Source organism: Elgaria multicarinata, chromosome 23 (assembly GCF_023053635.1).
Source record: "Elgaria multicarinata webbii isolate HBS135686 ecotype San Diego chromosome 23, rElgMul1.1.pri, whole genome shotgun sequence".
NCBI lineage: Eukaryota > Metazoa > Chordata > Lepidosauria > Squamata > Anguidae > Elgaria > Elgaria multicarinata.
Window position 1 is genome coordinate 2205058 of NC_086193.1, and position 27197 is coordinate 2232254.

At 49.8% G+C, this 27197-nt stretch overlaps 1 protein-coding gene across 2 annotated transcripts in view; it reads left to right on the forward strand.

Moving 5' to 3' along the window:
* The first annotated feature begins 1298 nt into the window (after positions 1–1298).
* The window catches only part of ZBTB7A (zinc finger and BTB domain containing 7A), a 34103-nt gene continuing 8204 nt past the window's right edge, over positions 1299–27197 (forward strand). The window contains exon 1 of one of the 2 annotated variants that reach the window (XM_063147061.1): positions 1299–1386. The gene's annotated coding sequence lies outside the window, so the exon portion shown is untranslated. Of the gene's footprint in view, positions 1387–14833; positions 14876–27197 lie in introns of those variants that run through there. The other variant, XM_063147060.1, reaches the window with a different exon arrangement.

Here is a 27197-nt window from a genome sequence, read left to right on the forward strand (position 1 = left end):
GAGAACCTGGTGAAATTCTCTCTGCATCACACCAGTTAAAGCTGCCTGTTTGCATTCTCTTCCCCTCCTTATTGTTTTATTATGATTTTATTAGAATGTAAGCCTATGCGGCAGGGTCTTGCTATTTACTGTTTTACTCTGTACAGCACCATGTACATAGATGGTGCTATATAAATAAATAAATAATAATAATAATAATAAGCTGCCCTCTTTTAAATCTGGTCACTCTAGTATAGCCCCTGCACCTTTAACTGTTGTGATGAAGAGGGAATTTCAGCAGGTTCTCCATATATATACAAACGACACCTGCTGAAATCCCCTTTTCTATACAACTGTTAAAGATACAGCAGCCCTGTCCTCCTTTCCATAGGGTCACCCTAACTTAATAAAAACAGGACGTTTGCAGAAAGAGCAGCCCTTCTTCTCCTGGGCCAGGCTGTTGGGCGATGCTGCCCCACAACTTCCCATGATTGCAAAGCAAGTAAAAGAAGAAAGTTTTTATTTTGCATTTTCCTTTTTTTGCTTTCCCACCTCTCTCAGCTGGGCTCCTGCAAGCGACCCACCTGCCTCCTCTCCCTCCTTTCTCTCTCTCTTTCCTGAGCCATGTGCCTGACTTTCGATTTTGTGTGTGTGTGTGTGTGTGAGTGTGTGAGTGTGAGCTTGCTCCCCCTTCTCCCCCCCTTCTCCCCCCCACCCAATCGGTTTGCAAACCTCCACTAGGCACAGCAGCCCTGCTGCTCTGCATGTTCTGGGTTAGATAACATGGACTCCAGCCACGGCTTAGAGGGGAGGGCTGGGGCGGCGGCAGCAGCAGCAGCAGGGTCCTTTCCTGGCAGGGTGGGGTGGGGCTGGGCGAGGGGGAAGCCACCCCCTCCGCGCCAAATCAGCCCCTGCCAGCCGGGCGCGTGTGCCCTTGGCACCGAGGGTGAAACGTGGCAGCAGCAAGCAGAGCAAGGGGGGTGCCTTGAAGGCTCTCTGCCCACCCCCCCCCTCCATCCATCCATCCTCCTTCCACCCCCCCTTTTTTTTTTTTGCATGCTTGCTTGCTTTGCCCTGTCCACCCCCTGCCCACCCCTCTCTCCCTTTTTGCAAACAGGCCACTTCGCCATGTCAATTTCACTGGGCAGCGCTCTGTCGATTTCACCCGGCCCCCAGCCGCTGCACCTTTAAGAGAAGGGAGGGACCCCTCTTTTACCCTGAGAGGAACCAGGAAGGGAGTTCACGGCATCATACGGGGCTTTGCAACTACTGTTACAGTAGGGGCAGGAACAGCAGAGAGAGAGGGAGGGAGGGAGAGAGAGAGAGAAAGGAGGACAAGGCAAACTCCAGGCGCTGCTTCCTCCTCCTCCTCCTCCTCCTGGCTCCCACACCATCAGCACCAACAAGGTAAGGTCACAGGATCAGGGCCAGGTGCCTCTTTATTTGGGGGGGGGGGTTGCTTTGCAAAGGATCTGACCCCCCCCTTTCTCTCTCTTTTTAAAAAGCATTTGGGAGGGGATTTGGAGGTTTCCTTTTCTGCCTCCCCTTCCCTTTCCCCAACTGTTCCTGTGACTTTCTGATCAGCCTCCTCGATGCTTTCAATCCGAACTTTTTTTTAACCCCCCCCCCCTCTTCCTTGTTTCCCCAAGGGGGGCATCCCCGGGGCAGCAACCTGCGTTGCACAGCCTGGCTTGCCTGGTGTCGTGTGTCAAAGCACAGGGGGGTGGGGGGTCATGGGCTGGGTCTTATTGCAGGGCTGGAGCGGAGTCACTTGACTTTGAACTCCTCTCTCAAGTCCCAGGGTGTGTGTGTGTGTTTTTGGGGTGCTGATGCAAGAGGGTGAAGGTGAAAGGGGTGGGGGGGGGGGAGAGCAGAGAGAGAAATAGAGAGAGAGAGAGAGAGAGAGAGAGAGAGAGAAGGGGGGGACGTTTTGCACTTGGATCCCTGTAATGCAATTTTTAATAATAGGGGCAATAATTCTGATTATTTTGGGGGAGGCTTTTGCAATGCATGCTCCTTTGCGTTGGGTGCAAGGAAGGGCTGGAGGATTGCAAGGAAGTGCAAAGGGGGGAATAACTTTCCGCCCCCTCCTCGCCTCCCCTCCCCTCCCTTCCTGCCCAAATTATTTCTGTGCTGCGTGCATACGTTGTACTGAGCATTGCTAGGGTGGGTGGTTGGGTGGGGGAGGGCAGGATATGTGGGTTTTTTTTTTATTTTAAGGGAGGGGGCTTGCATCCCAAGGAGCGGGGAGGGGGAAAGAGAGGAAATGTTGCCCGGCTTCCTGGGAGTTGTAGTTCCCCCTCCGCGCTTCGGCCTGCAGGTGCAATGGAGGCGGGGACTACGCCTCCCGAGGTGCCCCGCGACGAGGCCCGCCCCGTCCTTCCCCGGGAGGCGTGTTGACGGGCGGCCGCGCGGGCCAATGGCGGCTTTTTCCCCTCTGGCCTCCGCTTTGGCCAATGGCGGACCTGGGTGGGGGTAGGGAAGGGAAAGCGGCCAAGGGCTCGAGCGGGGGCCCTCCCCCGGGGGAGAGGTGGGGTCCCCGGGCGCGGCGGCCAGGAAAGGCCGGGGATGTGAGGCCTAGTCCAAGGCTCGGGCGGGGCTGAACCTGGGTTTACCTTTCCTCCCAGCTTCGCTAGTGGGGGCTGTAAAGGGCAGGGAAGGCCGGCTTGAGGCCCTTCTCGCCCTCCTGACTCATTTTGCGGGGGGGGGGCGCCTAATTTGGGGAGGGGGCTCGTCTGGAGGCAGAATATATATATTTATTTTTTGGGGGGGGTCCTAAAAACTGTCTGTGGTTTGCTTTCTCTGTTTGTGTGTGTTTTTTGGGGGGCAAATCTTCATTTTGGGGGGGGTCAGAAAATGGGGTGGGGGGCTTTGGGGTTCCAATTTGGGTGGGGGGCAGAGGAGGCCTTGATGTGTGTATTGGGGTGGGGGGGTGGGGGGGAGACACGAAATATTTGACAGCTGGTTCAGAGGCCGGATTTGTGCGTCAGGCAGGTCCTGAGTTCGAATTCCTCGCTAAGCGGGTCTTTTGCCCGCGTCTCCCCGTCCCAAAATAACCCCCCCCCAAAAAAATAAGGAGCGGCGTATTGACGCTATTGCTGCTACTTTTATTAAAATACATGCCGTCCCGTTGCAATATCCCGTATTTCTTCGATTCTAAAACGCACTTTTCCCCCCATATAAACATCTTTAAAAACGGGGCGCGTCTTAGAATTGCGGGTGTGATTATTATTCTTAGCATCAAAGCTTTTTTTCTGTTGGTGGTACTGAAATGAGTGTGCGTCTTATTATTATTATTATTATTTATTTATTTATATAGCACCATCAATGTACATGGTGCTGTACAGAGTAAAACAGTAAATAGCAAGACCCTGCCGCATAGGCTTACAATCTAATAAAATCATAGTAAAACAATAAGGAGGGGAAGAGAATGCAAACAGGCACAGGGTAGGGTAAAACTAACAGTATAAAAGTCAGAGCAAAATCAAGTTTTAAAAGCTTTAGGAAAAAGAAAAGTTTTTAGTTGAGCTTTAAAAGCTGCGGTTGAACTTGTAGTTCTCAAATGTTCTGGAAGAGCGTTCCAGGCGTAAGGGGCAGCGGAAGAAAATGGACGAAGCCGAGCAAGGGAAGTAGAGACCCTTGGGCAGGCGAGAAACATGGCATCAGAGGAGCGAAGAGCACGAGCGGGGCAATAGTGTGAGATGACGTCTTAGAATTAAAGAAATACGGTATCTGACTCTTCGAAGTTGCTTTTGCACTTAGGGTACGTCCTGCGAATAAGTAAGATTCCTAAACAGGGGAAACGGCCCTTTTGGGCTAAGCCTGCTTGACGCTGACAGCTGATGGGTTTTTTAGGAAACCTGGCTTTTCTTCTCCTTGCTCCTTCTCTGGCTTTTGAGACCGCAGATAACTTTTGGCACGGCCAGGTTGGTTAGCGTTGAGGGCTAGTAACTTTGGATGGCCCGTTTGCACGCCTGTAGATGTAACCGTAACAGGTGAGGGATTCAGGTTGTGAACCAGGAAGTCCCCTAGTTTGAAACACGCTTGCTATTATGGATTTCTGGTTCAGGTGTTCAGGGTTCTCACAACGTCCCTGCAAGGTGGGTTAGGCTGAGCAAGAGAGAGTTCCTGTCCAAGGTCAGCCAGTGAGCTTCTGTGTTTGGGTTTTCCTGGTCAGATAACCTAGAAACTGCTTTTATCATAGAATCATAGAATAGCAGAGTTGGAAGGGGCCTGCAAGGCCATCAAGTCCAACCCCCTGCTCAATGCAGGAATCCACCCTAAAGCATCCCTGACAGAGGGTTGTCCAGCTGCCTCTTGAAGGCCTCCAGTGTGGGAGAGCCCACAACCTCCCTAGGTCACTGGTTCCATTGTCGTACTGTTCTAATAGGCAGGAAGTTTTTCCTGATCATAGAATCATAGAATAGTAGAGTTGGAAGGGGCTTACAAGGCCATCAAGTCCAACCCCCTGCTCAATGCAGGAATCTACCCTAAAGCATCCCTGACAGGTGGTTGTCCAGCTGCCTCTTGAAGGCCTCTAGTGTGGGAGAGCCCACAACCTCCCTAGGTAACTGATTCCACTTTTAAGTAAGGGGAGAGACCCCAAAACAAGAGGAAGGATGTGGTGACAGAAATAAAGATTGTTGGCCATGATGGGGGGGGGGGGGGGGACGACAACCATATTTGCAACCTGTGATTACTGTTAAGCTTTTAAAAATCTTAAAAGTTGGGTCTCTCCTCTTCCCATTTGTGTTTTAGGTCCGCAAATGACTAACCTAACTCTGGCGTAGACTAACCTAACATATAGCGTAGCGGCCGAAAGGGTGATTTGTTTTTTAACATTTTTATTGCGATTATCAACAAAACAGAACAGAAAATACATCATGAAAACAAGGGGGGGGGGGAAACATACGTTGTGTATATAAGATTATCGTCATTTCCCATCATATGTACCATTCAAAAAGAAAGAGAGGAGAAGGTTTCAAGAAAAGCAGACCAGATATCCATGTATTTATCCACTTTTGAACACCTGTTCAAAAGTTGATAATATTATCAGGTCCTCGATCCATTGCATTATGGGAGGTGCGGATTTGTCCTCCCAGTATGATAGTATAAGTCTTTTAGCTGTCATAAGGGCTCTGAAGATCTACCTGTGCTGATTTGTTAACCAGGAAGCCCCGGGTTTGAATCTTGCCTCTCTCAGTTGGTGGTCGTTTCTCCGCGTTTGCTTCATCCTCTGCAATACAGTGAGAGTAACACTGGGCTACCTTACAGAGCTGTTGTCAGGATTGCTGGGAGAATGTCTACGAAGCCTTTTGCATGCGCTATAATGCTGGTATTAGCCTCGGTGGCTGTGTACTGGGGAGGCACAGCTCAGTTATTGCAAGTTCAGAACGTGCTATAACCTTGTTAAATTGACTTCCAGCATGCCATGGTCAGTCTCCATGTTTGCAATATGAAGAGAAAGATGAGGATGATAATTCCGGCCTACATTGCAGGATTAATGGGCTCCAGTTACAGGAAGCCCGATTCCGGCTGGACATCAGGAAAAACTTCCTGACTGTTAGAGCAGTACGACAATGGAATCAGTGACCTAGGGAGGTTGTGGGCTCTCCCACACTAGAGGCCTTCAAGAGGCAGCTGGACAAGCCTCTGTCAGGGATGCTTTAGGGTGGATTCCTGCATTGAGCAGGGGGTTGGACTAGATGGCCTTGTAGGCCCCTTCCAACTCTCCTATTTTATGATTCTATGATTTTTGGAAGGATGCATGAAAAAAGAGGAACACTTAAAAAGCACTGTATACTGCATTATATACAGTCTAGAACTGACTGGCGAAGGATGACAGTTGGGTTCTGGAATTGAACCTGGGACCTTCTACATGTGAAGAAAGTGCTCCTTAAGATGAATTAAGATTCCAGTCCTCATGCCTCTGAATGAAAAAGACTGATGGAAATAGGAACAGAAGAAGCTGCCGGGTTCATTTAGCTCAACGTTGTCTGCATCTTAGCAACATCTGGAAGGTTTCTGGTAGAGTATTTGGCGAATGGAGGAAGCCGTGAAATTGGTTTGTTTCTGAGGCTGTGACCGTTCTAAACGCTGACCTGGGTGGAAGACGTAAATAAATTACTATTATTATATTTATTTGTATCCCGCCTTTTGCCCAATACCGGGCCTCAAGGCGGCCTTACAAAATTTAAAGCATATACATTTTAAAACCTATGAATAGAAATATACAAAAGTTTAAAATATATTCCAATATTTAAACATTTAAAGTACATGACATTTTTAAAAGTCCTTAGCAGAGACGGAGGCCGAGCTTAAGCCCATCAAGGAGGGAGGCATTCTAGCTTCCCCGGGAAGAGGGTTCCAGAGCACCGGAGCAGCCACCGAGAAGGCCCTGTCCCATGTTCCCACCAAGCGAGCCTGTGAAGATGGTGGGACTGAAAGAAGGGCTTCCCCAGAAGATCTCACAGCACGGGCAGGCTCATAAGGGAGAATAAATGGCCTTGGGTTGCAAATAGCCACTTGCCACTTTCTTGTAGGGAAGTAATAATCCCCTGTGGGCAGCAGGGAACATCTGTAAGTCAGAAAAGTACACGGTTCTTGCTGCACCAGAGATGCCATATTGTAGTTTAGGTTGGTAAAACCAGTAACTTGTTTTCAGGTCTGGACCCAACGGTCCTCGGTTTGCATCAAGTCCTATATTTTTTTATTTCCCATCAGGAAATGCCTTTTTTGGGGGGAAGGTGGAGAGCTATAGCCCTTACTAGGGTGGGGGACGCTTTATCGCTTGGTGCTGGTGAAAAAAATGCCCCAAAGGACAGTTCTTATCTGAGCATAAAGCCGGCTCTCATTGGGACCAGGTCACCCGTAAGAGAATAGCTTTTGGGCCTTGGAACGAGCATTCGGTTTAGTTTAGGCTTTTCATATTGCTGGAACAATCCTGCCGCGGTGCTTGGTTGATGCAGCTGTCCTGATGGTTTGTCACTGCTCCGGGTTGAGCGTTGTGCACCTTGTGTAACCCCAGTGAGATGTGCTGGGCTGTGTGTGTGTGTGTGTAGCGGGTCATATTGGACGTAGCCCAGGGATGAGCAGCTTGGGTCCCCGGCCTACAAATCCCATCCTCCATGACTCTTGGCTGTGCTGGGAGTTGTAGCATCTCCCCTAGGAGGGAAGGTTACAACAGCTGGGATTGTTTATCTTAGGAAAAAGGAGGCTGAGGAGAGACCTGACGGAGGTGGACAAAATGATGCCTGGTGTGGAGAACGTGGAGAGGGAGACATTTTTCTCCTTATCCCATAATACCCGAACCCCATGAAGTTGAAGGGTGAGAGATTCAGGACAGATGAAAGGAAGGACTTCTTCACACAGCGCAGAGTTAAACTATGGAACTCACTACCACAAGATGTGGTGATGGCCACCAACTTGGATGGCTGGAGAAATTCCTGGAGGAGGAGAAGGCAATGGTTGGCTACTAATCCTGATGGTTATGTGCTATGTCCAGTATTAAAGGCAGTCAGCCTGTGTGCAGCAGTTGCTGGGGAGCATGGGTGGGAGGGTGCTGTTGCACCGTGTTCTGCTTGTGAGTTCCTGGTTGACAGCTGCTCGGCCGCTGTGTGAACAGAGCGCTGGACTAGACGGACCCTCGGTCTGATCCAGCACGGCTCTTCTCATGAGTGTGCTCATAAAAAGCCCCTCACGTCCTTGAACGAGTTACATGTGGGGTCTTGAAGGGCAAATCCCTGCTGCTCCCGTCAGGAGTAGAAACCCAAACCGTCGCTTCCACAAACCAGAAGTGCACTGAACCTCTTTCGGCCCGAAGGCGTGTTCCTATTTCAGAGACGCTCTCGGTGGGCCGCCTCCCGGTGATGGACGGGGCCGAAGGCCAATGGGGCAAGCCCCCCAAACCCTAAACATGCCAGCTTATTTTAGCTTAAAGCTCTTAAGCTCGGACGATGGCAGCAAGGAAGACGGCCTTTTCTGTGGTGGCCCCCGCAGTTATGGAACCATCTCCCCGACAAGGCCCGCCTGGTGCCAATATTGTTATCTTTTCAGCGCCAGGTCAAGACTTTCCTTTTCTCCCAGGGATTCAACAGCACGTGCTGAGTTTTAACAGACTCCCAATAGCTTTGGCTTGGCTGAGTTTTTTTTTTTAAAAAAAAATCTTTTATGTTTTGAAATGTTGTACGGTGATTTTCAATGTTCAGTCTTTTTAATCCAATCTTTTTAATCTTTGTCAACCGCCCAGAGATAAATGTAATCGATTTATCTACCAGGAAATATGCCTTTGGTAGGCAATGCAACCTTTTAAAATATGGGTAGGGGGAACGGCAGAGAGAAGCCGAGGAAACTGCATTAAAGCCAGTAAATCTCCAAATGTTCCGTAGTTGAACGGGGGGGGGGGGGGGAAGGCGTGAAGCGGTTTGCCTCCCCTTTTCCCTTAAACTTTTGCGCGATTGACAGAGAGATTTTCCTTTTTGGGGCCCTAAAGGTAGTTCTGGACTCCTGACTCCCAGTAGCCCCAGCGCCTGGGACGATGGGAGCTGTAGTCCAACGCTCTCACACAGGCCGCTGAGAGAAACTGAGGCGCGGAAACGGGGCCCTCTCTTTCTCTCTGTGTCTCTTGGAAGGCGGAAGCTGATTTGGGAAGGGGCCGGTGAGCCACCGGGGGCGGAGATGTGCCCGGTCTTGTCTGCCGCCCAGGGCCCAGGAGGGAGGGGGAGTAGGGTAGGGTGGGGTTCCACCTGGAGCCCTGCAGAGATGGTTATTGGGCAAGACAAGGTACGTGTTGCCCACTCGGTGGATCTTAGCCGTGCAACGGCTTCTGGCAGGGAGGGTGGGGAGCCATGCAAATTTGTCCTGGCTCTGTTTTCCTCCTCTTTGCGTTGCTTTGGCACCGAGGCCGGGAGTGGAGGAGTCTGTTGCTCAAAGCCTGATTGTAAATGCTCCCCCAATCTCCACCCTTCCCTTTTCTTCGTGCCCGTGTCTCCACCGCCCGGGCGGAACCTGTGGGGCTGAATTGCAGAGTCTACTGGGGCCCACAGAGCCAGGACGCTCTCGGGGTGTGTGGGGGGCAGTTCTCTCGTTGACAAGGAACACACTGTGGGTGTGTGTTTTGCTTAATGCGCTAGAGATCATGTGGTCTTCTGTCGGCTCCCTCTCCTTGAACCCGCCGACTTGGGAATCCCATCCCATGTGTCTGCGGCAATTCTCAGGGCCCCAAGCGGGTGCATTTTCATAAGAAAAGAAGAGTCCTGTTGGATCAGACTATCCAGACTAGCTAGTTGGCCATCCCACAAACCTCTCGATGACGCATCCTATCATGCCACCGCCACTCCTATGAACATCAGAAGGGCCGTTCTGGATCAGACCAAGGGTCCATCTAGTCCAGCACTCGACCAGGGACCAACAAAGCAGGACACGGTGCAACAGCACCCTCCCACCCATGTTCCCCACACAGGCTTACTGCCTCGGATGCTCCCTCTCCTGGAGATAAAACATAGCCATCAGGACTGGTAGCCATGGATAGCCGTCGCCTCCAGGAATTTATCCAACCTCCTTTGAAAGCCCTCCAAATGGGTGGCCATCACCATGTCTTGTGGTAGTGAGTTCCATAGCTTAACTCTGCTCTGTGTGAAGAAGTCCTTCCTTTGATCTGCCCTGAATCTCCCACCCATCAGCTTCAGGGCATGTTCCCATTGAGAAGGAGAGAAATGCCTCTCTATCCACTTTCTCCACGGCATGCAGAATTTTGTAATTCGTGCATAACTTTCCACCTAGATCAAGTGCCAACTCTGAAGGTCGCTCTGGGTGCTTTCCCTCACGACTTCACTTGGTGGCTGAGGTCTGGGGTTCAATCCCCAGTGTCTCCAGGTCGGACCGGGGAAGGAGACCCCAGTCTGAAACCCTAGGGGGTTGCTCCCACCCATGTCGGTCAGTGTAAACACCATCCTAAGTTAGCGAGACCAACATCCTCCTAGCCTTTTAGGTTCCTATTAGCCGATGCTAAACATACACGCTAAGTCAGTCTTCTCCAATCTGGTGTCTTCCAGATCTTTGGGACTACAACTCCCAGGGTTTCTGACCATTGGCCAGGGTGACTTTAGGCTGATGGGAGTTGATTGATTGATTGATTACATTTATATCCTGCTCCATAGCCGAAGCTCTCTGGGCGGTTTACAAAAGTTAAAAACAGGGAACATTAAAAACTATACAAAATTTAAAACCATCAAAAACTTAATATAAAAACAACGGAAACCATTTAAAAACAACAGTTCTGGGGTGCGTTAAAAAGCAAACGAACTTAGCGTTGTTAAATGCTATTAAATGCCTGGGAGAAGAGGAAAGTCTTGACCTGGTGCCGAAAAGAACTTAGCGTTGTTAAATGCTATTAAATGCCTGGGAGAAGAGAAAAGTCTTGACCTGGCGCCGAAAAGATAACAATGTTGGTGCCAGGCGAGCCTCGTCAGGGAGATCATTCCAGAATTGGGGGGCCACCACTGAAAAGGCCCTGTCCCTTGTTGCCATCTTCCGAGCTTCCATCGGAGTAGGCACTCGGAAGAGGACCTTAGATGTTGAGCGCAGTGTACGGGGAGGTTCATGTCAGGAGAGGCCTTCCTTCAGGTATTGCGGTCCCAAGCCATGTAGGGCTTTATAGGTTAAAACCAGCACCTTGAATTGGGCTCGGAAGCATATAGGTAACCAATGCAAGTGGGCCAGAATTGGTGTTGAGATCCTGAACATCTGGAAGGCACCAGGCTGAGGAAAGCTGTTCTGAGCCACGTCCACGGAGATCTTTCCTGGCTTGGCGGAAGAGCGAACGCTCAGCCGGCGTGCATGCTCAGGAAGGGAACGGGCTTTCCCGATTTTTGTGGCTGCGGAATCATGGAGGCCAAGGCTATCAATGGTGGCTTCGTCTTCTCTGTTAATTGCCTCCAGTTCCGGAGGCAACGCACCTCTGTATACCAGTTGCCGGGGAACGTGAGTGTCAGGGTGCTGTTGTGTTCGTGTCCTACTTGCAGGCTTGCCAGAGGCGTCTGGTTAGCCACAATGGAACAGGATGCTAAGCTGTGCGTTCTGATCCAGCACAGCTCGTCTGGCGCTCTGACGGCCCTCCAGCACGGACTCCAAAGTTCCAAGATCCGAGAGAGAGAGAGAGAGAGAGGCCTTTGCGATTTGCTGGATGGCTGCTTGCCCCCGTGCGGCGACGTTGGCCGCGTTCCTCTTGGCCGCGTGGTCCTCCACCTTCAGCGTCGCAAAAACATATTCCGAGCTGCGTGAAGGCCTGATCCGCCTCAGATCGGCAGCCCTGAGTAAATGCATTGGGCTCAGTTGTTTGCACGTGCCACAGGACGTGGTGCTCTAGATCCGTCAGACGACGGACAACTCTTTGCCTACGATGGTACCCTGGCAACAACCGAAGGAAAGGATCTCTAGAAATCTACAAGCACGTGGCAGAAGGAAGTCTTTATTTAGGCGGAACCTTCTGGAAGATTGCAATGCTCAGCATGGGACGAGAGGGACACTGTGGGGATAATGTGGTGTAGTGGCTAAAGCGTCGGACTGGGAGTCAGAAGATCCGGGTTCGACTCCCCCACTCAGCTATGGAAACCCACTGGGTGACTTTGTGCCAGTCACAGACTCTCAGCCAGCCCTACCTCACAGGGTAGTTGTTGTGAGGATAACATGGAGAGGAGGAGGTTAATGTATGCTGCTTTATTTATTTATTTATTTATTTATTACATTTATATACCGCCCCATAGCTGAAGCTCTCTGGGCGGTTTACAAACATTTAAAACAATGAACATTAAAAGCAGATATACAAAATTTAAAGCCACCAAAAGTATATTAAAAACACACCGATATCCATTTAAAACGGAGCGCCTTGGGTTCTTTGAAGGGAAAAAAGTGGGATATAAATGTAAGTCAGTAAATAAATAATCCTCATACACATTGCTCCGGCAATTTTGTAGGTTTGGTCGTTATGCCCAAGGAAAGAGAAGACCTTCACCGAACGCGTTCAAGTTTTCTCTTCAAAGCAGCCTTTCCCCAGCCTGAACCCCTTCAGATGTTTTGGACCTCAGCTGCCAGCAACCCCAGCTGGCATGGCCAATAGGAATGCTGGGAGTTGGAGTCCCAAACACCTGGAAGGCTGCTTCGGGGAGTTGCTAAACCTCAGAACGGAAATGCAGAAGCCCAAGCGTTCGGTTGTGAGGTTTTGATGGAGTGTAGCCTGCCTTAATTCTTTGTTTACTTCCTCCTGGAATATCAGTGGGGTGTTGGGAGGCACCGGCTGTCGGAGAAGATGTAACGGCGGGCTTAGGTGTACCATTATTTTGACTTGGAATGGCGGCTCTTCTGGAGAAGGCTTGCAAACAAAACCGAGGACCCGAAGGAGTGGAGTATTCCTGTTTTAATAATCGCTTTGGCTGCTGTTCAAGCTTGTTCTGGGAAAAGTGGGAGTGAAGAGGCACCACCCAAATGAACTTGAGATGGTGGGATGTGTGTGTGGTTCGTTCTCCCTCTCTCTCTCTCTCTCTCGGCTGAGCGTTGCACTTAGGGATGTAGTGGATTTTGCTGTGCGGCACTAGAAGACACAGTTCTGTCGATTCCGAGGGCTAGAAAAAGGATGCAGGCCTTGCTCCGTGGCTCCCTTTCCTTCAGAAAAGTGTTCGTTGGGTAAAGGATTGCCACCTCCAACTGGGATGAAAACCCCTTGCGACTTAATGGGGCTTCTCTAGTTCAGAATTTGGCCTGTATCTCGAGAGGTCTAATTATTTGTCTTAGCTGAGCTCCGTGTGACCTTGGATTGCACTGACGCCCCATGATCTTGACTTCGCGAGGAGTTTACAAAGAAAAACCTTCCTGAAAATAGAGGCTGTGAAGATGCTCAAACGCGTCTCGCGGCACCGCTGACGGGTTCCTTGTGGCCCCTACGGCTTTCGTGGACCGTCTCTCTTGGAGCGTGGCTTCGCTTCACTTCCGGAAGAGGTGACAATCCTGGGACCCCACATGAAGGTCAACCAAGTTTCAATCTGCGATTGCTTGTCGTGATCGCTTAACTGTCTAAACCAGCCTTCCTCAACCTGGGGCGCTCCAGATGTGTTGGACTGCATCTCCCAGAATGCCCCAGCCAGCTGGCTGGGGCATTCTGGGAGATGCAGTCCAACACATCTGGAGCGCCCCAGGTTGAGGAAGGCTGGTGTAAAGGCTTCGGATTCCTTGGTCCAGTGCTCTAAACTAGCCTCCTGCAACCTGGTGCCCTCTGGATTATAATCTATTGTTATTTATTACATTTATATACAAATTTGCATACTAACGCAGGCTGTCTGGTCTCGCTTTGCGCCGACCCACTAACGCAGGGAGGCAGCGCCTCTTTCAACTTGTGGGCCGAATTCCAATTTCAGAGACTTTTTTTTGGGGGGGGGAGTGCATTCCAGTGGTGGGGGGCGTGGTCACCGGAGGGGTGGGAGGGGCTTGATTGGGATTGTGGTTGGGAGTGCTAAACCCTGGCTTAGTGCTGCGTGTGAACCGGGCCACTGGATCCATCGTTAAAATTCATTCCATCTAATGTGGAGGGCACCGTTTTGGGGGTCATTCTTTGCTTAACGCTATGTTTTATCATTTCCATCACTTTCCAACAGCGACCCATTCCGTGAGAGGGCACATTGTGTATAATGTCTAAGTTTGGGTCTCTCTTTGACATAGGCGTGCGAGCAGCACATTTAATTTGGGCGCAGACCCAGGGATTTATTTATTTTATTTTAAAAGGCGAACATTTATTGAATACTCAGTCATAAAGGACATTATTTTTATTCATTTATTTATTAAACAGTGTAGACAGTGATGCTCTTATAGAATCATAGAATAGCAGAGTTGGAAGGGGCCTACAAGGCCATCTAGTCCAACCCCCTGCTCAATGCAGGAATCCACCCTAAAGCATCCCTGACAGACGGTTGTCCAGCTGCCTCTTGAAGGCCTCTAGTGTGGGAGAGCCCACCACCTCCCTAGGTCACTGGTTCCATTGTCGTACTGCTCTAACAGGCAGGAAGTTTTTCCTGATGTCCAGCTGGAATCTGGGTGGCAGAAGGAGAGAGGGGGAAAGGGGGTGGCAGAAGGAGGGGGAGAGAGAGAGAGGAAAAGGGGTGGTTCTTCCTACCACTGGTATGTTGCCCCTAAGAAATTATCCCCCAGGGAACATGGCCCACAACAGAAAAAGAAAAATTCCCCACCACTGTTCTAGTGAAAACAGGACATCCTAGCCCTTCGGCGTCACCCGGGACTTGGGAATCCCACACATCTGTGCCTCAGCTTTCCGCCCAGGGTCGGCCCAACAGCCCAGCCTCCCCTTCCCCACAGCAGCCAAGCCCACCGCCTCTGGGTTTGATGGCCCCTTGGCCTCACCCGGGCTATTTCTGTTTCCTCGGGGGGCTCGGGGCGCCCCTCGCCTGGGAACACAAGCCCCCCCCTAAACCTGCTGGCCTTTAAAGCATGGAGGGGCGCTCTGATTTCCTGTTGAACCCCACAACAGGGGAAGTGTGTGTCTCAGGCCTGTAGTTACAGGTCATATTCATATATTCTCTATTTCGGTTTTCCTCCTGCCCCAACAAGCAGCAGGAAAGCTCTCTCTCTCTCTCTCTCTCTCTCTCTCCAATCTTGTCTCGCAGGAAGGAGAAAGGGGGGTGGGGGTGGGCGGTTGGGTGGGACGCCTAATAACAGGGCAGAGTTCCTAGGAATTTCTGACAGCCTCACTTCCTTCAGGGTTGCATTTTTTACGCCCCGCGTCACGTTCCGGAGCAGGGAGGGGGGGCAAATCCGTCCCAGCGTCGCCGCGCCGTGTCGCCCCGCGCCAGGAATTGCATCAGGCTTCGTCCCAGATGTTCCGCGCTCTGCTTGGGTTGGTAAAATTCTCCTTTCCTTTTTTTTTTTTAAAAAAAAATCCTAGTCTGGGACGGAGGCGCTGCGAAGCCCCGTGGGGTGGCTGTCAGGTTGCCGAGGCGAAGCCTTTGGACTCATCCAGCGGAGGGGCTGGTTCTTACCTTGCCGAATAAAATAGAGCCCAGGCGGGAGCTGTGCGTCCGCTCCGAGGTTTCTGGCTGTTTCGCAGCAGGCGGGGAAAGTTTTCGGAGTGTTGTGCCGCCGCGCAAAAGCGCACACGTGCCGTCCTGAATTGCACTGCCGAAATACAAGAAGCGTGGAGCAACCAGGAGCGGATATTTGCATGGCTGGGAAATCCTGACGTGTGCGGGTTGTTGGGTTTTTGGCGCTAGTGGATGGACTTCTGGCTTCTTCGAAACAAGCAAAGTGGGTCCAGCCGAGCCGGGATCTGTATCTCTGCCTCCCAACTTTCTGTCTGAAGGTGGCTACGGGTGCAATCCTATGCGTGTTTAGACAGGGAAAAAAGTTCTACCAATCCCGGCATCGCACCCACCCCAGCCCTTAAAGACTGAGCCGGTTCACAGGCGAATCGATCGCCCTGCGTGGCTATTTAATTGTAGCTGCCCAGTAGAACCTCCATCTGCAGGAGTAGTCTGCCTCCGAAAGTGACAAATGTTTATTTACTCGCTTGCGAAGTTTGTATACTGCTCCGTATCTAAAACTGATTCCGGAGCGGTGAATAGATAAAAAGATTGAAACAGCGTGTGAAAATTATACTTTTTGGAAACAATGCGAGGAAAAGCCGTCAAGGAAGGCTTCCTGCAATGCAGCTGTTTTCAGGGAGACACACAGTGTCACTGGTTGCCTCGATTCCAGGGGCAGGGAGTCCCAAAGGAAGGGGGCCACCACGCTGAAGGCTCTTCTGGAGACAAATGGGTGTGTTTATTCTATTTAATATATTTATATCCCACCTTTCCTCCCCCCTCCACTGAGCCTTACGTGATTCTCCTCTTCCTCCCCATTTTACCCTCACAACAACAACCCTGCGAGGTAGGTTAGGCTGAGAGTCGGTGACTGACTCAAAGTCACCTAGTGAGCTTCATGACTGAGTGGGGACTTGAATCCAGGTCTCTTGAGTCCAGTGCTCTAACCACTGCACCACACTGTCTCTGTGTGGTTGCCATTATTATTATTATTATTATTATTATTATTATTATTATTATTATCATCATCATCATCATCATCATTTATATACCGCCCCATAGCCAAAGATCTCTGGACGGTTTACAAAAGTTAAAACGAGGGAACATTAAAAAACAAATATACAAAATTTAAAACCATAAAAAGCATAAAATACAAACAAAAACAGACAATATCCATTTAGAACAGCCTTCCTCAACCTGGGGCGCTCCAGATGTATTGGACTACAACTCCCAGAATGCCCCAGCCTGGAGAAGAGAAGATTGAGGGGAGACATGAGAGCACTCTTCAAATACTTAAAAGGTTGTCACACAGAGGAGGGCCAGGATCTCTTCTCGATTCTCCCAGAGTGCAGGACACGGAATAACAGGCTCAAGTTAAAGGAAGCCAGATTCCGGCTGGACATCAGGAAAAACTTCCTGACTGTTATTTATTTATTTATTTATTACATTTCCATACCGCCCAATTTTTAATTTCTGTAAACCGCCCAGAGAGCTTTGGCTGTGGGGCGGTATATAAATGTAATTAAATAAATAAATAAATAGCCGGAGCTCTCTGGGTGGTTCACAGAAATTAAAAACATTCAAAGTATAAAACAACAGTATGAAACCATAATATAAAATGCAATATAAAAGCTCAACCGGATAAAAAACAGCAGCAATGCAAAATTACAAATTTAAAATGTATTTATAGACTGTTAAAATGCTGGGAGAATAAAGAAGGTCTTCACCTGGGTGTCTAAAAGCATATAATGTAGGTGCCAGGTGAACCTCTTTAGGGAGCTCATTCCACAGCCGGGGTGCCACAGCAGAGAAGGCCCTGCTCCTGGTGGCCACCTGCCTCACTTCCTTTGGCAGGGGTTCACGGAGAAGGACCCCTGAGGATGACCTTAGGGTCTGGGCAGGTACATACAGGAGGAGGTGTTCCTTCAGATAGCCTGGCCCCAAGCTGTTTAGGGCTTTAAATGTTAATACCAGCACTTTGAATCGGGCCCGGACCTGGACTGGCAGCCAGTGAAGCTGGAAAAGGACTGAGGTGTTAGAGCAGTACGGCAATGGAACCAGTGTCCTAGGGAGGTTGTGGGCTCTCCCACACTAGAGGCCTTCAAGAGGCAGCTGGACAACCCTCTGTCAGGGATGCTTTAGGGTGGATTCCTGCATTGAGCAGGGGGTTGGACTCGATGGCCTTGTAGGCCCCTTCCAACTCTGCTATTCTATGATTCTATGCAAGGGGATAAAGGCGTCGCTGTCAAATAAACATTAAACTGGCACAACAAGGAATGGTCAGGTTTTTCACGCTCTTTCCAGCCGTCACGCCGGGTTCGTGCGTCCCGACAAGCTACCCTGAAACCAACCGGGGTAAGCCGCCCTTGGTTGTGTGAAGCTGGTCGAAGTTTTCCGCTACATCGCAGTAAGCACGCGTGTGCGGCTAACCCGGAATAAGTTTGTGCTCGTACAAGTCTTCCCGGAAAAGAAAGTCCGTTCCCAGAATGCTCTTTTCCTCCAAGAGACATCTTGGGTGATCTTCCTGGGCGGAACAACTCAACATTAACTAATTTAAGTCGCCCATTTGCCAATGCAAGGTCATGGCGGCCTACAGGCAAATAGAAGATTGAGAGGAGACATGAGCGCACTCTTCAAATACTTAAAAGGTTGTCACACAGAGGAGGGCCAGGATCTCTTCTCGATCCTCCCAGAGTGCAGGACACGGAAGAACGGGCTCAAGTTAAAGGAAGCCAGATTCTGGCTGGACATCAGGAAAAACGTCCTGACTGTTAGAGCAGTACGACAATGGAACCAGTGACCTAGGGAGGTGGTGGGCTCTCCCACTCTAGAGGCCTTCAAGAGGCAGCTGGACAACCCTCTGTCAGGGATGCTTTAGGGTGGATTCCTGCATTGAGCAGGGGGTTGGACTGGATGGCCTTGTAGGCCCCTTCCAACTCTGCTATTCTATGATTCCATATCCCCAAGGTTGCCGGTTCAAGACCCGCCGAAGCCACGGCAGTGCTTGAAACTGGAGCGGTGTGTTAGATCCTCCCGTTCTTGACCTCTTGGCCGTGAGAATTCCCACGTCGCACGGTCCGGGAACGCGTACGAGTGCAGCAGTGCAGAGTCGAGCCGGCTTTGGCCTGCCGTGCCCGCAGCACAGCTAGGGAAGTAAGGAGAGAAAGACAGGTTGGGGAACGGAGGAGCAGGCCCTTGAATTGCGCTGTTGGCCGTTTGACACGGGAGAGAGAATTGGCAAGGGAGGCTCCTGGGTGGAGTAACCTGTTTAAGGCAACATCCCAGGGTGACGTGCCCTAGTTTTGAAACCTCGGTGGCAAAAGTTGCCTACCTTTTGGCTCAGGGACGAAGCGAGCCGCCCCGATGCCCTCCGAGTGGATCAGCCGGCTCGGCCGGATTTCGCTTGGCGCTTGCCAGCCTGGTAATGTTGGCGGATGCAGATTCGTGGAAACTCTCGTGGGCCTTTCTCAGCAAAGAGTTGCCCTACTGGTTCTCCGAGTCCTGCCTTCGCCCCGTGCTTAGCAGGCAGCGACGGTGCCAAAGCGAAGCAGGTCTGGGCTTGGCTGGTGCTCGGGTGGGCGACGGTTCATGGGCTTGGCTTTGGAGTTCCTTGACGGAGAGGGATTGTAGGGTAGATTATGATTATTATTATTTAAAAAAAAACAAATTGGAAGAGAAGAGTTTCCCCACTGGATACAGGGCGGGCTGCATTTGGGAGGCTAAAAGATCATAGAATCGTAGAGTTGGAAGGGGCCTATAAGGCCATCAAGTCCAACCCCCTGCTCAATGCAGGAATCCACCCTACAGCATCCCTGACAGAGGGTTGTCCAGCTGCTTCTCGAAGGCCTCTAGTATGGGAGAGCTCACAACCTCCCTAGGTCACTGATTCCATTGTCGTACTGCTCTAACAGTCAGGAAGTTTTTCCTGATGTCCAGCTGGAATCTGGCTTCCTGTCCCGTTATTCCGTGTCCTGCACTCTGGGAGGATTGAGAAGAGATCCTGGCAACCTTTCAGGTATTTGAAGAGTGCTGTCATGTCTCCCCACAATCTTCTCTTCCCCAGGCTAAACCTGCCCAGTTCTTTCAGCCTCTCTTCATGGGGCTTTGTTTCCAGACCCCTGATCATCCTGGTTGCCCTCCTCTGAACACGCTCCAGCTTGTCTGCGTCCTTCTTGAATTGTGGAGCCCAGAACCGGACGCCATACTCTAGATGAGGCCTAACCAGGGCCGAATAGAGAGGAACCAGGACCTCACGCGATTTGGAAGCTATACTTCTATGAATGCAGCCCAAAATAGCATTTGCCTTTCTTGCAGCCACATCACACTGTTGGCTCATATTCAGCTTGTTTTCTTCTCACAGTCCTATCAATAATAATAATAATAATAATAATAATAATAATAATAATAGCAGCCTGGTGCTATCAAGTGTTCAAAGTGCTTCATCTAGGCAGGGGTTTAGCTGAGGATGTGCAGAGCCAGGCCAAGATCTCTCCTCCGCCTTGCTGCCCCCTCTTTACTCTCTGCCGCCTGAGGTGATTGCCTCACTCTGCCTCATGGTAGGACTGGCCCTGGAATTAGGGTGTTGTGCCAAGAACGACTCTAGCCCCAGACGCTTATTAATCTGTCATTCTTATCCGTATTATGAAACCTCCGCCTTCCCCAACCTCCAGATGTTTTGGACTTCAACTCCCAGCCCCTCCTTGCTAGTTGGGGATGATGGGAGCTGTAGTCCAAAGCACTTACAGTGCACCAGAGCCTTGGCCTCATCAGTACTGAACATGCGCCCTGAACCTGTGAGAGACAGTGTGGTGTAGTGGTTAGAGTGTCAGACTGGGAGTCGGGAGATCCGGTTTCGAGTCCCCACTCAGCCATGGAAACCCACTGGGTGACTCTGGGCCAATCACAGACTCCCAGCCCAACCTACCTCACAGGGTTGTTGTTGTGAGGATAAAATGGAGAGGAGGAGGATTATGTACTTTGCCTTGGCTTCCTTGGAGGAAAAAAGGCGGGATATAAATGCAATAATAAATAAATCTGCAGATTCTGGTTGCACCAGATTCCGGTGCTGGTGGAGTTGGGGCTGAATCCGGATTCGTGAGGATCGCAGCGTTCATTTCAAGTTTCTAGTCCTTGTGGTGCAAAGACAGCCTTTTGTGAACCGCCCAGAGAGCTTCGGCTATTGGGCGGTATAAAAATGTAACAAATAAATAAATAAATAAATAAATTGTAAGGACTTTGCGCACATTTGGGAAATCGGAAAAACTCCGATTCTACCTCTGAGAAGATGATGGAAGAAAAGGCCTCTGATGATCCTAGAGGCACAGACAGCATGGATTCTACTAAATCCGTACTTTCCTGTACCTTACAGGGCTGTCGTAAGGTGTGCTAGTGCCTTAATGCTATATAAATAGCAACATATCTGTGAGTATTTGGGTTTCTTCTCAAGGCGTCCACAATGGCAGCCGCAGAGTAGTAGCATGTGCTGCCCTGCTTGATGGGACTCTTTCGTATCCCTCCTAAATTGCCCAGGGATAAGGGTCAAGTGTGTTGAACATTTTTCGTCCCGAGAGCTGAATTCAATTTTGGAGGAGCTCTCAGGTGTCCAGCGGTGGGCGGGGCCAAAGCCGAAAAGGGGGCGGCCCCAAATGACCCAGAGTACCAGCGTATCGGAGTTTACTGCCACTAACCCTTTCGACGGCACAAAAGCCGCGAAATAACCCAGTAGTTGGTGATTGCGGAAAAGGGATTTGGGGAATCTCAGCGGGCCGTATCCCCCCATCCCGCGAGCAGGACGGATTTGGCCCTGGGCCTGACGTTCCCCAGCCCTGTGTTACAGCGACGGCTTTGGATTTCAGCACAGCCGTCAGCACGGAGCTCCCCTCGGGAGGCCCCCCCGAGCGCCGGAGAGGGTGCGACGGCTTTGCGGGGCTGCATAATTCGGATAACTGACGCCTTCCGCCGCATTCCTGGGCGGAAGAAGGTGTTTGAATTTCAATGAGGGAACGGAGTCGGATAGAGCGGTCTCTGTCAAACTGGCCGGCTCCCACTCGTCTTTTAAATTAAACAACACAGAGAAAGACACACACTCACTCACACTGACACACACACACAGAGGGCTCCGTTTGGCTTCTCTTTTGCTTTTTAACGCTGCTAGTTCCTTCCCTTGTGGTTCGTGCACTACCCAAGATCTCTGTAGAGCCTGAGGACGGTCCACAGGCACGAGGGTGCCTACTCAGGCCTGCCTCTGCATTTCCAGACAACTGCATTTCCAGACACGGCTCGTACTGTCAATGATGTTACGCTGACTCCGGTCAAGGAAGCTCATAGTCTTGGCTTTATATTTGACTCCTCGTTCTCCTTTATTCCTCGTATTGAGACAGTAGCGAAATCCTGTCATTTTTTCCTGTATAATATTGCCAGGATTCGATCATTTTTGTCTGTCTCTTCTGCCAAGACTCTTGTTCATGCACTGGTTATTTCTCGGTTGGACTACTGCAACCTTCTTCTCACATCAAATTTCTCACATGAAAGCAGCCCAAAACAGCATTTGCCTTTCTTGCAGCCACATCGCACTATTGGCTCATACTCAGCTTGCGATCTACAACAATTCCAAGATCCTTCTCGTTTGTAGTATTGCTGAGCCAAGTATCCCCCATCTTGTAACTGTGCATTTGGTTTCTATTTCCTAAATGTAGAACTTGGCATTTATCCCTCTTAAATTCCATTCTGAAGTTTTCAGCCCAGCACTCCAGCCTATCAAGATCCCTTTGAAGTTTGTTTCTGTCTTCCAGGGTATTCGCTATCCCACCCAATTTTGTGTCATCTGCAAATTGGATCAGCGTTCCCTGCACCTCCTCGTCCAAATCATTAATAAAAATGTTGAAGAGCCCTGGGCCCAGGACTGAGCCCTGCGGTACCCCACTCATTGCTTCTCCCCGGTTTGAAATGCCAGTGTTCATGGTGGGGGGTTGTTCTGTTTAAACAGTCAATGGATGCCAAAATGGGGGACAACTGATTCAGGAGCCATGTGCATGAGAAAGTGGTCTAAACAAAAGCTAGAGCTTGATAAGGATTTCCTGGGCACATTTAGAGCCATCAGAGCACCTTGCCTGTAGTATCTCAGCTATTTATGTACAACAGTCCGGTAAGGTAGGCCGGTCATATTATTCTGCATGGATAGGGTGGAAGTTCTCGTGCGACCGAGGCGAGTTTTGAACGGGGGGGTTTCCCGGCTTGTCCCCTACTGCTCAGTTACTCGTGAGCCAAGATGGGACCCAGTAGCCTACTTCCCCTTAGATAAATAAATAATTCCGTTTCTTGATGACGACCCGGCACTGGCCGAAAGACATCGCATACTTAAATTAGGGAAATTTCTCCATCGCAACAAAGCGTCCGGTGGAAATTACGACCCGAGTTTTTCTATGGCATTTATCAAGGCGTAAAAATCTTTATACAGTTGTCGATGTGGACTGTGAGCCTGCTGCCTCACTGCCTGTTTTTCCCCTAAACGGCACGACAAGGGCCTTCATTTATGGAAACGCAGAGCAGGGCCTTCTCTGTAGTGGGACCTCCTTTTCGGCACACCCTCCGAGCTCTGGCCTGAGTTCAAAGGGATTCACTCTGGCCAAGCAGACGTTAGTTGCGAGAGGCACTTTCTGACGCCTTTCTGTCTCCAATGTGCTGTGGCCATGTTTTGTTTTGGGGGGGGGGCTGCCACAATTAACGGGGTGTCTGGATTGATCTGCTTTTAAACGGGAGCGGGCGCGCGGGTGTGTGTTACTTTTTAAAAAAAGATAACCACGACTCGGACCTTTGTTTTTGTCAGCTTGGGTGCCCCAACGGGGTTGGCGAAGTGGATGCTTTGATGTCTCTGCAGTTTGTGCGTTATCCGGTGGCCGCGCATTCGCCACGCTGCACAAGGGACCCCTTGTGCTGAGGGTGTGCGAATCCCATGATCCGTGCTGTTTTTCCCACGCCGCCGGGTGTCGGAGATTCTCTCCTCCCAAATCACGTGGGATTAACCCTTCCCTGCGTTCTCCTTAAAGTCACCTTCCCCTCCACGCCCTATCAAGACAATGACAATATGATCAGCTTTCAAGGGTGCAATCCCATGTCTGTGGAGACAGGAAAAAGTCTCCCAACTCCCAGCGTTCCTGGCTGAGGGAAACTGGGAAAAATAGGACTTTTTTCTGTCTCGATGGCCATGGGATTGTGCATCAAGAGTGTCAGATATTAGCATGAATCGCAGGTGAGATTTTGGAGAATCCCTCCTTAGCAGCTTTTGAGCATCTATGGGCCAAAATCATATCCTCCTCTTTTTTAGCCTGGACTACCTCACAGGCTTGCTGTGTGGGTCAAAACTTGGAATGCTTTAGGATGGATTTCTGCATTGAGCAGGGGGGTGGACTCGATGGCCTTTTAGGCCCCTTCCAACTCTGCTATTCGATGATTCTATGTAATGGGAGGAGTTATTCCCGCCACACTTGAGGCCTCAGAGGCATGATGAGGTTTTTTTAGGAAAAAAATCCTGCATGTTTTATTTATTTGTAAACTGCCTTTAGAAACAACCCAAAGTTTGCTGGAAGGTGGGGTACAGTATGCTAAAAATGTAACATACTGAAAGCCTGGAGAAGATAAGATTGAGGGGAGACATGAGAGCACGCTTCAAATACTTGAAAGGTTGTCACACAGAGGAGGGCCAGGATCTCTTCTCGATCCTCCCAGAGTGCAGGACACGGAATAACGGGCTCAAGTTAAAGGAAGCCAGATTCCGGCTGGACATCAGGAAAAACATCCTGACTGTTAGAGCAGTACGACAATGGAACCAGTGACCTAGGGAGGTGGTGGGCTCTATCCCACACTAGAGGCCTTCAAGAGGCAGCTGGACAGCCATCTGTCAGGGATGTTTTAGGGTGGATTCCTGCATTGAGCAGGGGGTTGGACTCGATGGCCTTAGAGGCCCCTTCCAACTCTGCTATTCTATGATTCTATGATCAGGAAAAACTTCCTGACTGTTAGAGCGGTATGACAATGGAACCAGTGACCTAGGGAGGTGGTGGGCTCTATCCCACACTAGAGGCCTTCAAGAGGCAGCTGGACAGCCATCTGTCAGGGATTCTTTAAGGTGGACTCCTGCATTGAGCAGGGGGTTGGACTGGATGGCCTTAGAGGCCCCTTCCAGCTCTAGGATTCTGTGAAACACGAAATAGGAAGAGCCCAGAATAAAACCAAGATAAAACCAGTGGCAAAGTGCGAAACCACCTGAGCACATAAATCCCATTTAAAACCAGCAGAGGAATATTATCACTAAAAGCAGTTCTTAAAAACATCTGGGAGAATTATAATAATAAAAAAGTCTTTGCCCGATACCCAAAAAACCATTAGATAGGTCTTTAAGATGTGATTTTGCTAAACTCGGTGGTATATAAAAGCCACAAATAAATAATAATTAAAATAACACACACTCCAGGCAACCCTTTCTAGTGACAGCGTACCACAATCGGGAGCCACCACTGAAAAGCCCCTCTTGCCTGATTCGGCAGCAGCACTTGGACGAGGGCCGCAGAGGGTAGGTAAATATCATAGAATAGCAGAGCTGGAAGGGGCCTACGAGGCCATCCAGTCCAACCCCCTGCTCAATGCAAGGAATCCACCCTAAAGCATCCCTGACAGACGGCTGTCCAGCTGCCTCTTGGAGGCCTCTCCTGAATGCATTAATTTAGCTGTGGCATCGCCATGGGAAAAAGTTCACCGTGTTTTAATCTTTTTTATTATTTCCAAACACCAATAAATAAAAAAACACTACAAAATAAAATGTTCTTCCGATGTTCTCCCCAGCAAAAATATATAACAGTGTTGTTGTTATTATCATTATTTTTCTTACTGTATCACGGTCAAACCCAAATCTCTAATTTCTCTCTCAGCGTTTTCTACACTATTGGTTGAATCCGCAGATGTACAAGTCACCTTTTTCTCGTCCCTTCGTAAAGTTTGCAAAAGGTTCCCATTCAGTTATAAATCTTAGCGTTGATATTTCTCTCATGATTGCCGTGAGTTTCGCCATTTCCGCTAGCTCAAACATCTTCAGTAGCCGTTCCTCTGTTGTGGGTACTATTTTGCCCTTCCATCTTTGTGGCTATAACAGTCTTGCAGCTGTTGTCATATATAAGACTATATATGGTTCTTTTTCATCTGCTTATCCATTAATCCCAAGAGGAAGTATTCCGGTTTCAGTTGGATATTAATGTTTAGGATTTTTTGGATTACAGAATGGATTTGCATCCAGAAAGCCTTTGCTTTTTTGCAGGTCCACCATGCATGGTGGAATGTCCCTTCTTGCTCTTCCCATTTCCAGCACAGTGCTGATGCGCCGTGGGGGAAAAGTTTGACTTTCCGGGATTCGAACCCAGAACTTGAGGTTCTTGGAGGCTGGGGCTTACGCCGTCCAGGACTGTGTGTGCTCTGCCTTTATCGCCCTCTTCAGACATGAAAGGGAATTGTGTCCGAAGGGGTTTGGGCATCCTGGAGAATGCCAAGTAGCTAGATTTGGTACACGCTTCTGGTATGGAGGATCTCTGAGCTATCTCTGTTGCTTTCAAAGATTCTGGGTGATAGTGGCACCAAGTGATCACAGCATCAAGCGAAACAATACACAACCCTAGATTTGCCCTCCAAGTGTGTAATAGGATGACCTACGGAAGGGGGCATCTCTAGAATTTAGTTCCTGGAGTAAACCAGTATTCATTTGCACCCTCTCTCCAGTAAATGGTATAAGAATGGCTCTCTTAACAATGAGAACTAGCAGCTTGAGATGTTTGAGAGGCCAAATATCACAGAAGGTCAGGGCTATGTGCAGGACACGATTCCACTTGCTGGCTCTAACTGCGGCGTTGGCCGCAGGATTCAAATTCTCTTAATTTGTTTTGTTCTTTTTAAAAATAAAATAAAATTGAAAACCAGGTGCTAGCCAGCCTTCCTCAACTTGGAGCGCTCCAGACGTGTTGGACTGCACCTCCTAGGCATTCTGGGAGTTGTAGTCCAACACATCTGGAGTGCCCCAGGTTGAGGAAGGCTGTGCTAGTCCTTCAGGCTGCAAAGGTAGGTTTGAAGCAATATTTGCCGAAATTTCAAAGCGCCTGAGGCTGGGCTGCAAGGCCCCGTGGATATCCTGAAGCCATGGCTATCAGAACCAGAATAAAGTTTGCGGGGTATCCCCACTTGCTGAATCAATTCCGTACAAAAGCGAGTCAACTCGTGCTAATGTACTAACGTAGCATCATTTATTTTAGGATGCTTTTAGGATGTCTTTTAGGAAGTTTAAAAAATGTATACTACGTGTTGTTCCTTGCCTCGATCAAAATGGAGAGGCGGGTAAGAAACAAATTCATAGAATCATAGAATAGCAGAGTTGGAAGGGGCCTACAAGGCCATCAAGTCCAACCCCCTGCTCAATGCAGGAATCCACCCTAAAGCATCCCTGACAGATGGTTGTCTAGCTGCCTCTTGAAGGCCTCTAGTGTGGGAGAGCCCACCACCTCCCTAGGTCACTATTGTCGTACTGCTCTAACAGTCAGGAAGTTTTTCCTGATGTCCAGCCGGAATCTGGCTTCCTTTAACTTGAGCCCCTTATTCCGTGTCCTGCACTCTGGGAGGATCGAGAAGAGATCCTGGCCCTCTTCTGTGTGACAACCTTTCAAGTATTTGAAGAGTGCTCTCATGTCTCCCCTCAATCTTCTCTTCTCCAGGCTAAACAGGCCCAGGTCTTTCAGTCTCTCTTCATAGGGCCTTGTTTCCAGACCCCTGTTCATCCTGGTTGCCCTCCAAATTAATTATTTGGAATCTAGCTTTTCTACATGCAAATAGGTAAGTGTCCCTTCATAACAACGAAGATGGCTAATGAGGACTAGCAGCAGCATGGGACGTTTGGTGGATCACTTAAATGGAAATTTTATGGGTGTCAGTAGTGGGATAACTCCCCTGGAAGTTGCCTGACAGGCCCTCGCAGAACCCTTTGCCAAAGTGTCCCACAAGCTGTGTGTGGTTGGGCAAACCGGAATTACCTCCTGTGTGAGCGCAAGGTGGGTGGGGGAGCCTGTCTTTCCTGTCTGGGTATTGCTTGGTCATTATCAGGGTGGCGCT